This window comes from Ornithodoros turicata, chromosome 7 (genome assembly GCF_037126465.1).
Source record: "Ornithodoros turicata isolate Travis chromosome 7, ASM3712646v1, whole genome shotgun sequence".
In the NCBI taxonomy this organism is placed as follows: domain Eukaryota; kingdom Metazoa; phylum Arthropoda; class Arachnida; order Ixodida; family Argasidae; genus Ornithodoros; species Ornithodoros turicata.
The window spans coordinates 9,688,495-9,699,980 of record NC_088207.1 but is presented as its reverse complement, the minus strand read 5'-3'; positions in this window follow the sequence as shown (position 1 = coordinate 9,699,980).

Sequence of the window (11,486 nt, the reverse complement as noted above, 5' to 3'; positions counted from 1 at the left end):
GAGGGGAAATCCCAGACCTCTTAGTTGCACCCAGAACCTCACCCACCACGAGATCTCGACCCTTACCGACACAAGTAGTCTCCGGCATGTGCGTGCCTCAAACTACTAGGCTGACCGATCAAACACACACAAATTGGGAATTTTCTGAAAGAAACGACGACGGTGTTTTGAGCTTCAAAAATAGATCTTTCAGGAAAGGATTTGGTGCCACATTGAAAAGAATACAGACACAAGGAGAACTGCAGTTTAGACAACATACTTGTCTATAGCGTGCAAATTTGTTAGACGATCTTTCGGAAAATATGTTAGCTATGGGAGCCATGAAATCAACGCCTAGTAGCTCTCTTCGAAAGCGCATCCGAAATTGTTCCTAGTTGGGCAGATGTATGATTATTCGAAGTGGTCTAGTATAGACGTTATCGGGCAAGTGATTCGTGCTTCGCATCCCAGACGGGACAATTATAGATAATGTGGAGGTGTTGAAGTTTTACCTAAGACATATCTCACTGATGAAGAAACATGCAAAAATTCCTTGCTTCTGGCATCTGTATAGTCTACAGCTTGAACGTCCATGCCCAGAATGGGATTTCCTGGCTAGACATGCTATTGCAGTTCTTCTCAGCGAATGTTACCCGAGAGTCAGGAACCAACGCAAGAAATGCTAGTACAGAACCTGTTCTGGAGAATAATTATTCACTAGGGCTTTTCAGTTACCCGTAAGAAAGGATGTAACCTTAGAATGTGATAAAGGACAGCTTTCTTTTTATGCTAGATCTGTGTCAACTAAAAACTCTTCCAGTTGCAGGCAATGCCCTTTGCCGTAGCCAAATACTTTTTCTATAGTGCACTAACTCTCGCGTTTTTAAGTTTTCACTACTTCGCGAGCCTGATGTCACCTCAAGGCACCTGAACATATCTGGAGTCAAGTGAAGACGTCTGGTGTCATATGAAATTACCTAAAGTCACCTGAAGCCACCTGAAGATCTCAGGAGTCACCTGAATTTACTCGAAGTCACTTGTAGTGAGCTGGAGTCACCCTGAAGACGTCTCGAGTCACCTGAAGTCACCCGAAATCACCTCAGGAGATCTAAAGTCGCTTGAAGTCGCTCAAAGATGTCTCATCTCATCGGCAGTCACATGACGTCATTTCGAGTCGCATGAAGACATCTGGTTTCATATGATGACGTCGGCAGTAACTTCAAGTTACCTGAAGATGTTCTGAGTCACCTAAAGTCACTTGAAGTCGCCGTAAGACGCCTGGAGTCAACTGAGGTCACATGAAGACGGCTGAAGTTTTTGAAGTCACCTGAACATGTCTGAGGGCACTTGAAGACATCTGGAGTCACCAAAGTTCTCCTCAAGGCACCTGTAGATGTCATGAGTGAGCTAAAGCTACTAGAAGTAACTTACTTAAAGTCAGCTGGAGTCCCTTGACATCAGCCGTAGTCACCACAACACGTCAGGTATCAATTGATAGACGTCCGGAGTCAGCTGAAGTAACGTGAATGTCTGAAGTTTTCTGAAGTCATTTGAAGTCACCTGAAGACGTCTGGGTCATCTAAAGTCACCTGAAGTCATTGAAGTTGTCAGGAGTCACCTAATGTTTATCAACAACACATGATGCAGCTTGTCGAGATCCTCGGCAGGTGATCCAGAAGTGACCTTGCCCTCGGACACATTTTTCAGTAATACACCCGGTAGCTCCCAACGCTCATTGCCATATCATAGTATTTTTTATATTCTGCTGACTGTCGTGTTTCTGATTTTTCACTATGATGTTCTACGTTACGTCTCTCTGAGTCAAACTGTATCAGAATGCTCTTGTGCATATCCCTATTAAACTTCTCGTATGATAATCGAAAAATGAAAAATTGACCTTCTTTGAAGATCGGCAGTTCAAATCCCGCACAAGACGAACTTTTTTCCAACACAAATTAATGTAAATTTTCTTGTTTTATCCTAATTACTTTGTTCTGAGAAGGACCCCAGTTTAATTGAAGTCTCGATACAGCCTCCTGAACAGTCTGTTCGTGTTTGCTCAGATGCAAAACTACTGGTATCAGTTTGAAATAGAGTTCAAAATATGGCTTGGGAGTGGCACCTAACTAGGTAGTACCACGCGCTCATCGCCGAGTTTCCTTAGTCGGAGGGGAAATCCCAGACCTCTTAGTTGCACCCAGAACCTCACCCACCACGAGATCTCGACCCTTACCGACACAAGTAGTCTCCGGCATGTGCGTGCCTCAAACCACTAGGCTACCCAAGCACCGATCAAACACACACAAATTGGGAATTTTCTGAAAGAAACGACGACGGTGTTTTGAGCTTCAAAAATAGATCTTTCAGGAAAGGATTTGGTGCCACATTGAAAAGAATACAGACACAAGGAGAACTGCAGTTTAGACAACATACTTGTCTATAGCGTGCAAATTTGTTAGACGATCTTTCGGAAAATATGTTAGCTATGGGAGCCATGAAATCAACGCCTAGTACCTCTCTTCGAAAGCGCATCCGAAATTGTTCCTAGTTGGGCAGATGTATGATTATTCGAAGTGGTCTAGTATAGACGTTATCGGGCAAGTGATTCGTGCTTCGCATCCCAGACGGGACAATTATAGATAATGTGGAGGTGTTGAAGTTTTTTCTAGGACATATCTCACTGATGAAGCCACATGCAAAAATTCCTTGCTTCTGGCATCTGTATAGTCTACAGCTTGAACGTCCATGCCCAGAATGGGATTTCCTGGCTAGACATGCTATTGCAGTTCCTCTCAGCGAATGTTACCCGAGAGTCAGGAACCAACGCAAGCAATGCTCGTACAGAACCTGTTCTGGAGAATAATTATTCGCTAGGGCTTTTCAGTTACCCGTAAGAAAGGATGTAACCTTAGAATGTGATAAAGGACAGCTTTCTTTTTACGCTAGATCTGTGTCAACTAAAAACTCTTCCAATTGCAGGCAACGCTCTTTGCCGTAGCCAAATGCTTTTTCTATAGTGCACTAACTCTGGCGTTTTTAAGTTTTCAGTACGTCGGGAGCTTGATGTCACCTCAAGGTACCTGAACATATCTGGAGTCAAGTGAAGACGTCTGGTGTCATATGAAATTACCTAAAGTCACCTGAAGCCACCTGAGGATGTCAGGAGTCACCTGAATTTGCTCGAAGTCACTTGTAGTGAGCTGGAGTCACCCTGAAGACGTCTGGAGTCACCCGAAGTCACCCGAAATCACCTTAGGAGATCTAAAGTCACTTGAAGTCGCACAAAGATGTCTCATCTCATCGGCAGTCACATGACGTCATTTCGAGTCGCCTGAAGACATATGGTGTCATATAATGACGTCGGCAGTAACTTCAAGTTACCTGAAGACGTTCTGAGTCACCTAAAGTCACTTGAAGTCGCCGTAAGACGCCTGGAGTCAACTGAGGTCACATGAAGACGGCTGAAGTTTTTGAAGTCACCTGAACATGTCTGAGGGCACTTGAAGACATCTGGAGTCACCAAAGTTCTCCTCAAGGCACCTGTAGATGTCATGAGTGAGCTAAAGGTACTCGAAGTAACTTACTTAAAGTCAGCTGGAGTCCCTTGACGTCAGCCGTAGTCACCACAACACGTCAGGTGTCAACTGATAGACGTCCGGAGTCAGCTGAAGTAACGTGAATATGTCTGAAGTTTTCTGAAGTCATTTGAAGTCACCTGAAGACGTCTGGGTCATCTAAAGTCACCTGAAGTCATTGAAGTTGTCAGGAGTCACCTAATGTTAATCAACAACACATGATGCAGCTTGTCGAGATCCTCGGTAGGTGATCTAGAAGTGACCTTGCCCTCGGACACATTTTTCAGTTATACACCCGGTAGCTCCCAACGCTCATTGCCATAGCATAGTATTTTTTATATTCTGCTGTCTGTCGTGTTTCTGATTTTTCACTATGATGTTCTACGTTACGTCTCTCTGAGTCAAACTGTATCAGAATGCTCTTGTGCATATCCCTATTAAACTTCTCGTATGATAATCGAAAAATGGAAAATTGACCTTCTTTGAAGATCGGCAGTTCAAATCCCGCACAAGACGAAATTTTTTCCAACACAAATTAATGTAGATTTTCTTATTTTATCCTAATTACTTTGTTCTGAGAAGGACCCCAGTTTAATTGAAGTCTCGATACAGCCTCCTGAACAGCCTGTTCGTGCTTGCTCAGATGCAAAACTACTGGTATCAGTTTGAAATAGAGTTCAAAACATGGCTTGGGAGTGGCAGCTAACTAGGTAGTACCACGCGCTCATCGCCGAGTTTCCTTAGTCGGAGGGGAAATCCCAGACCTCTTAGTTGCATCCAGAACCTCACCCACCACGAGATCTCGACCCTTACCGACACAAGTAGTCTCCGGCATGTGCGTGCCTCAAACTACTAGGCTGACCGATCAAACACACACAAATTGGGAATTTTCTGAAAGAAACGACGACGGTGTTTTGAGCTTCAAAAATAGATCTTTCAGGAAAGGATTTGGTGCCACATTGAAAAGAATACAGACACAAGGAGAACTGCAGTTTAGACAACATACTTGTCTATAGCGTGCAAATTTGTTAGACGATCTTTCGGAAAATATGTTAGCTATGGGAGCCATGAAATCAACGCCTAGTAGCTCTCTTCGAAAGCGCATCCGAAATTGTTCCTAGTTGGGCAGATGTATGATTATTCGAAGTGGTCTAGTATAGACGTTATCGGGCAAGTGATTCGTGCTTCGCATCCCAGACGGGACAATTATAGATAATGTGGAGGTGTTGAAGTTTTATTTAAGACATATCTCACTGATGAAGAAACATGCAAAAATTCCTTGCTTCTGGCATCTGTATAGTCTACAGCTTGAACGTCCATGCCCAGAATGGGATTTCCTGGCTAGACATGCTATTGCAGTTCTTCTCAGCGAATGTTACCCGAGAGTCAGGAACCAACGCAAGAAATGCTAGTACAGAACCTGTTCTGGAGAATAATTATTCGCTAGGGCTTTTCAGTTACCCGTAAGAAAGGATGTAACCTTAGAATGTGATAAAGGACAGCTTTCTTTTTACGCTAGATCTGTGTCAACTAAAAACTCTTCCAGTTGCAGGCAATGCCCTTTGCCGTAGCCAAATACTTTTTCTATAGTGCACTAACTCTCGCGTTTTTAAGTTTTCACTACTTCGCGAGCCTGATGTCACCTCAAGGCACCTGAACATATCTGGAGTCAAGTGAAGACGTCTGGTGTCATATGAAATTACCTAAAGTCACCTGAAGCCACCTGAGGATCTCAGGAGTCACCTGAATTTACTCGAAGTCACTTGTAGTGAGCTGGAGTCACCCTGAAGACGTCTCGAGTCACCTGAAGTCACCCGAAATCACCTCAGGAGATCTAAAGTCGCTTGAAGTCGCTCAAAGATGTCTCATCTCATCGGCAGTCACATGACGTCATTTCGAGTCGCATGAAGACATCTGGTTTCATATGATGACGTCGGCAGTAACTTCAAGTTACCTGAAGATGTTCTGAGTCACCTAAAGTCACTTGAAGTCGCCGTAAGACGCCTGGAGTCAACTGAGGTCACATGAAGACGGCTGAAGTTTTTGAAGTCACCTGAACATGTCTGAGGGCACTTGAAGACATCTGGAGTCACCAAAGTTCTCCTCAAGGCACCTGTAGATGTCATGAGTGAGCTAAAGCTACTAGAAGTAACTTACTTAAAGTCAGCTGGAGTCCCTTGACATCAGCCGTAGTCACCACAACACGTCAGGTGTCAATTGATAGACGTCCGGAGTCAGTTGAAGTAACGTGAATGTCTGAAGTTTTCTGAAGTCATTTGAAGTCACCTGAAGACGTCTGGGTCATCTAAAGTCACCTGAAGTCATTGAAGTTGTCAGGAGTCACCTAATGTTTATCAACAACACATGATGCAGCTTGTCGAGATCCTCGGCAGGTGATCCAGAAGTGACCTTGCCCTCGGACACATTTTTCAGTAATACACCCGGTAGCTCCCAACGCTCATTGCCATAGGATAGTATTTTTTATATTCTGCTGACTGTCGTGTTTCTGATTTTTCACTATGATGTTCTACGTTACGTCTCTCTGAGTCAAACTGTATCAGAATGCTCTTGTGCATATCCCTATTAAACTTCTCGTATGATAATCGAAAAATGAAAAATTGACCTTCTTTGAAGATCGGCAGTTCAAATCCCGCACAAGACGAACTTTTTTCCAACACAAATTAATGTAAATTTTCTTGTTTTATCCTAATTACTTTGTTCTGAGAAGGACCCCAGTTTAATTGAAGTCTCGATACAGCCTCCTGAACAGTCTGTTCGTGTTTGCTCAGATGCAAAACTACTGGTATCAGTTTGAAATAGAGTTCAAAATATGGCTTGGGAGTGGCACCTAACTAGGTAGTACCACGCGCTCATCGCCGAGTTTCCTTAGTCGGAGGGGAAATCCCAGACCTCTTAGTTGCACCCAGAACCTCACCCACCACGAGATCTCGACCCTTACCGACACAAGTAGTCTCCGGCATGTGCGTGCCTCAAACCACTAGGCTACCCAAGCACCGATCAAACACACACAAATTGGGAATTTTCTGAAAGAAACGACGACGGTGTTTTGAGCTTCAAAAATAGATCTTTCAGGAAAGGATTTGGTGCCACATTGAAAAGAATACAGACACAAGGAGAACTGCAGTTTAGACAACATACTTGTCTATAGCGTGCAAATTTGTTAGACGATCTTTCGGAAAATATGTTAGCTATGGGAGCCATGAAATCAACGCCTAGTAGCTCTCTTCGAAAGCGCATCCGAAATTGTTCCTAGTTGGGCAGATGTATGATTATTCGAAGTGGTCTAGTAAAGACGTTATCGGGCAAGTGATTCGTGCTTCGCATCCCACACGGGACAATTATAGATAATGTGGAGGTGTTGAAGTTTTTCTAGGACATATCTCACTGATGAAGACACATGCAAAAATTCCTTGCTTCTGGCATCTGTATAGTCTACAGCTTGAACGTCCATGCCCAGAATGGGATTTCCTGGCTAGACATGCTATTGCAGTTCCTCTCAGCGAATGTTACCCGAGAGTCAGGAACCAACGCAAGCAATGCTCGTACAGAACCTGTTCTGGAGAATAATTATTCGCTAGGGCTTTTCAGTTACCCGTAAGAAAGGATGTAACCTTAGAATGTGATAAAGGACAGCTTTCTTTTTACGCTAGATCTGTGTCAACTAAAAACTCTTCCAGTTGCAGGCAATGCTCTTTGCCGTAGCCAAATACTTTTTCTATAGTGCACTAAATCTCGCGCTTTTAAGTTTTCAGTACGTCGGGAGCCTGATGTCACCTCAAGGTACCTGAACATATCTGGAGTCAAGTGAAGACGTCTGGTGTCATATGAAATTACCTAAAGTCACCTGAAGCCACCTGAGGATGTCAGGAGTCACCTGAATTTACTCGAAGTCACTTGTAGTGAGCTGGAGTCACCCTGAAGACGTCTGGAGTCACCCGAAGTCACCCGAAATCACCTCAGGAGATCTAAAGTCACTTGAAGTCGCACAAAGATGTCTCATCTCATCGGCAGTCACATGACGTCATTTCGAGTCGCCTGAAGACATCTGGTGTCATATGATGACGTCGGCAGTAACTTCAAGTTACCTGAAGATGTTCTGAGTCACCTAAAGTCACTTGAAGTCGCCGTAAGACGCCTGGAGTCAACTGAGGTCACATGAAGACAGCTGAAGTTTTTGAAGTCACCTGAACATGTCTGAGGGCAATTGAAGACATCTGGAGTCACCAAAGTTCTCCTCAAGGCACCTGTAGATGTCATGAGTGAGCTAAATGTACTAGAAGTAACTTACTTAAAGTCAGCTGGAGTCCCTTGACATCAGCCGTAGTCACCACAACACGTCAGGTGTCAACTGATAGACGTCCGGAGTCAGCTGAAGTAACATGAATGTCTGAAGTTTTCTGAAGTCATTTAAAGTCACCTGAAGACGTCTGGGTCATCTAAAGTCACCTGAAGTCATTGAAGTTGTCAGGAGTCACCTAATGTTTATCAACAACACATGATGCAGCTTGTCGAGATCCTCGGCAGGTGATCCAGAAGTGACCTTGCCCTCGGACACATTTTTCAGTAATACACCCGGTAGCTCCCAACGCTCATTGCCATAGCATAGTATTTTTTATATTCTGCTGACTGTCGTGTTTCTGATTTTTCACTATGATGTTCTACGTTACGTCTCTCTGAGTCAAACTGTATCAGAATGCTCTTGTGCATATCCCTATTAAACTTCTCGTATGATAATCGAAAAATGAAAAATTGACCTTCTTTGAAGATCGGCAGTTCAAATCCCGCACAAGACGAACTTTTTTCCAACACAAATTAATGTAAATTTTCTTGTTTTATCCTAATTACTTTGTTCTGAGAAGGACCCCAGTTTAATTGAAGTCTCGATACAGCCTCCTGAACAGTCTGTTCGTGTTTGCTCAGATGCAAAACTACTGGTATCAGTTTGAAATAGAGTTCAAAATATGGCTTGGGAGTGGCACCTAACTAGGTAGTACCACGCGCTCATCGCCGAGTTTCCTTAGTCGGAGGGGAAATCCCAGACCTCTTAGTTGCACCCAGAACCTCACCCACCACGAGATCTCGACCCTTACCGACACAAGTAGTCTCCGGCATGTGCGTGCCTCAAACCACTAGGCTACCCAAGCACCGATCAAACACACACAAATTGGGAATTTTCTGAAAGAAACGACGACGGTGTTTTGAGCTTCAAAAATAGATCTTTCAGGAAAGGATTTGGTGCCACATTGAAAAGAATACAGACACAAGGAGAACTGCAGTTTAGACAACATACTTGTCTATAGCGTGCAAATTTGTTAGACGATCTTTCGGAAAATATGTTAGCTATGGGAGCCATGAAATCAACGCCTAGTAGCTCTCTTCGAAAGCGCATCCGAAATTGTTCCTAGTTGGGCAGATGTATGATTATTCGAAGTGGTCTAGTAAAGACGTTATCGGGCAAGTGATTCGTGCTTCGCATCCCACACGGGACAATTATAGATAATGTGGAGGTGTTGAAGTTTTTCTAGGACATATCTCACTGATGAAGACACATGCAAAAATTCCTTGCTTCTGGCATCTGTATAGTCTACAGCTTGAACGTCCATGCCCAGAATGGGATTTCCTGGCTAGACATGCTATTGCAGTTCCTCTCAGCGAATGTTACCCGAGAGTCAGGAACCAACGCAAGCAATGCTCGTACAGAACCTGTTCTGGAGAATAATTATTCGCTAGGGCTTTTCAGTTACCCGTAAGAAAGGATGTAACCTTAGAATGTGATAAAGGACAGCTTTCTTTTTACGCTAGATCTGTGTCAACTAAAAACTCTTCCAGTTGCAGGCAATGCTCTTTGCCGTAGCCAAATACTTTTTCTATAGTGCACTAAATCTCGCGCTTTTAAGTTTTCAGTACGTCGGGAGCCTGATGTCACCTCAAGGTACCTGAACATATCTGGAGTCAAGTGAAGACGTCTGGTGTCATATGAAATTACCTAAAGTCACCTGAAGCCACCTGAGGATGTCAGGAGTCACCTGAATTTACTCGAAGTCACTTGTAGTGAGCTGGAGTCACCCTGAAGACGTCTGGAGTCACCCGAAGTCACCCGAAATCACCTCAGGAGATCTAAAGTCACTTGAAGTCGCACAAAGATGTCTCATCTCATCGGCAGTCACATGACGTCATTTCGAGTCGCCTGAAGACATCTGGTGTCATATGATGACGTCGGCAGTAACTTCAAGTTACCTGAAGATGTTCTGAGTCACCTAAAGTCACTTGAAGTCGCCGTAAGACGCCTGGAGTCAACTGAGGTCACATGAAGACAGCTGAAGTTTTTGAAGTCACCTGAACATGTCTGAGGGCAATTGAAGACATCTGGAGTCACCAAAGTTCTCCTCAAGGCACCTGTAGATGTCATGAGTGAGCTAAATGTACTAGAAGTAACTTACTTAAAGTCAGCTGGAGTCCCTTGACATCAGCCGTAGTCACCACAACACGTCAGGTGTCAACTGATAGACGTCCGGAGTCAGCTGAAGTAACATGAATGTCTGAAGTTTTCTGAAGTCATTTAAAGTCACCTGAAGACGTCTGGGTCATCTAAAGTCACCTGAAGTCATTGAAGTTGTCAGGAGTCACCTAATGTTTATCAACAACACATGATGCAGCTTGTCGAGATCCTCGGCAGGTGATCCAGAAGTGACCTTGCCCTCGGACACATTTTTCAGTAATACACCCGGTAGCTCCCAACGCTCATTGCCATAGCATAGTATTTTTTATATTCTGCTGACTGTCGTGTTTCTGATTTTTCACTATGATGTTCTACGTTACGTCTCTCTGAGTCAAACTGTATCAGAATGCTCTTGTGCATATCCCTATTAAACTTCTCGTATGATAATCGAAAAATGAAAAATTGACCTTCTTTGAAGATCGGCAGTTCAAATCCCGCACAAGACGAACTTTTTTCCAACACAAATTAATGTAAATTTTCTTGTTTTATCCTAATTACTTTGTTCTGAGAAGGACCCCAGTTTAATTGAAGTCTCGATACAGCCTCCTGAACAGTCTGTTCGTGTTTGCTCAGATGCAAAACTACTGGTATCAGTTTGAAATAGAGTTCAAAATATGGCTTGGGAGTGGCACCTAACTAGGTAGTACCACGCGCTCATCGCCGAGTTTCCTTAGTCGGAGGGGAAATCCCAGACCTCTTAGTTGCACCCAGAACCTCACCCACCACGAGATCTCGACCCTTACCGACACAAGTAGTCTCCGGCATGTGCGTGCCTCAAACCACTAGGCTACCCAAGCACCGATCAAACACACACAAATTGGGAATTTTCTGAAAGAAACGACGACGGTGTTTTGAGCTTCAAAAATAGATCTTTCAGGAAAGGATTTGGTGCCACATTGAAAAGAATACAGACACAAGGAGAACTGCAGTTTAGACAACATACTTGTCTATAGCGTGCAAATTTGTTAGACGATCTTTCGGAAAATATGTTAGCTATGGGAGCCATGAAATCAACGCCTAGTAGCTCTCTTCGAAAGCGCATCCGAAATTGTTCCTAGTTGGGCAGATGTATGATTATTCGAAGTGGTCTAGTATAGACGTTATCGGGCAAGTGATTCGTGCTTCGCATCCCAGACGGGACAATTATAGATAACGTGGAGGTGTTGAAGTTTTTCTAGGACATATCTCACTGATGAAGACACATGCAAAAATTCCTTGCTTCTGGCATCTGTATAGTCTACAGCTTGAACGTCCATGCCCAGAATGGGATTTCCTGGCTAGACATGCTATTACAGTTCCTCTCAGCGAATGTTACCCGAGAGTCAGGAACCAACGCAAGCAATGCTCGTACAGAACCTGTTCTGGAGAATAATTATTCGCTAGGGCTTTTCAGTTACCCGTAAGAAAGGATG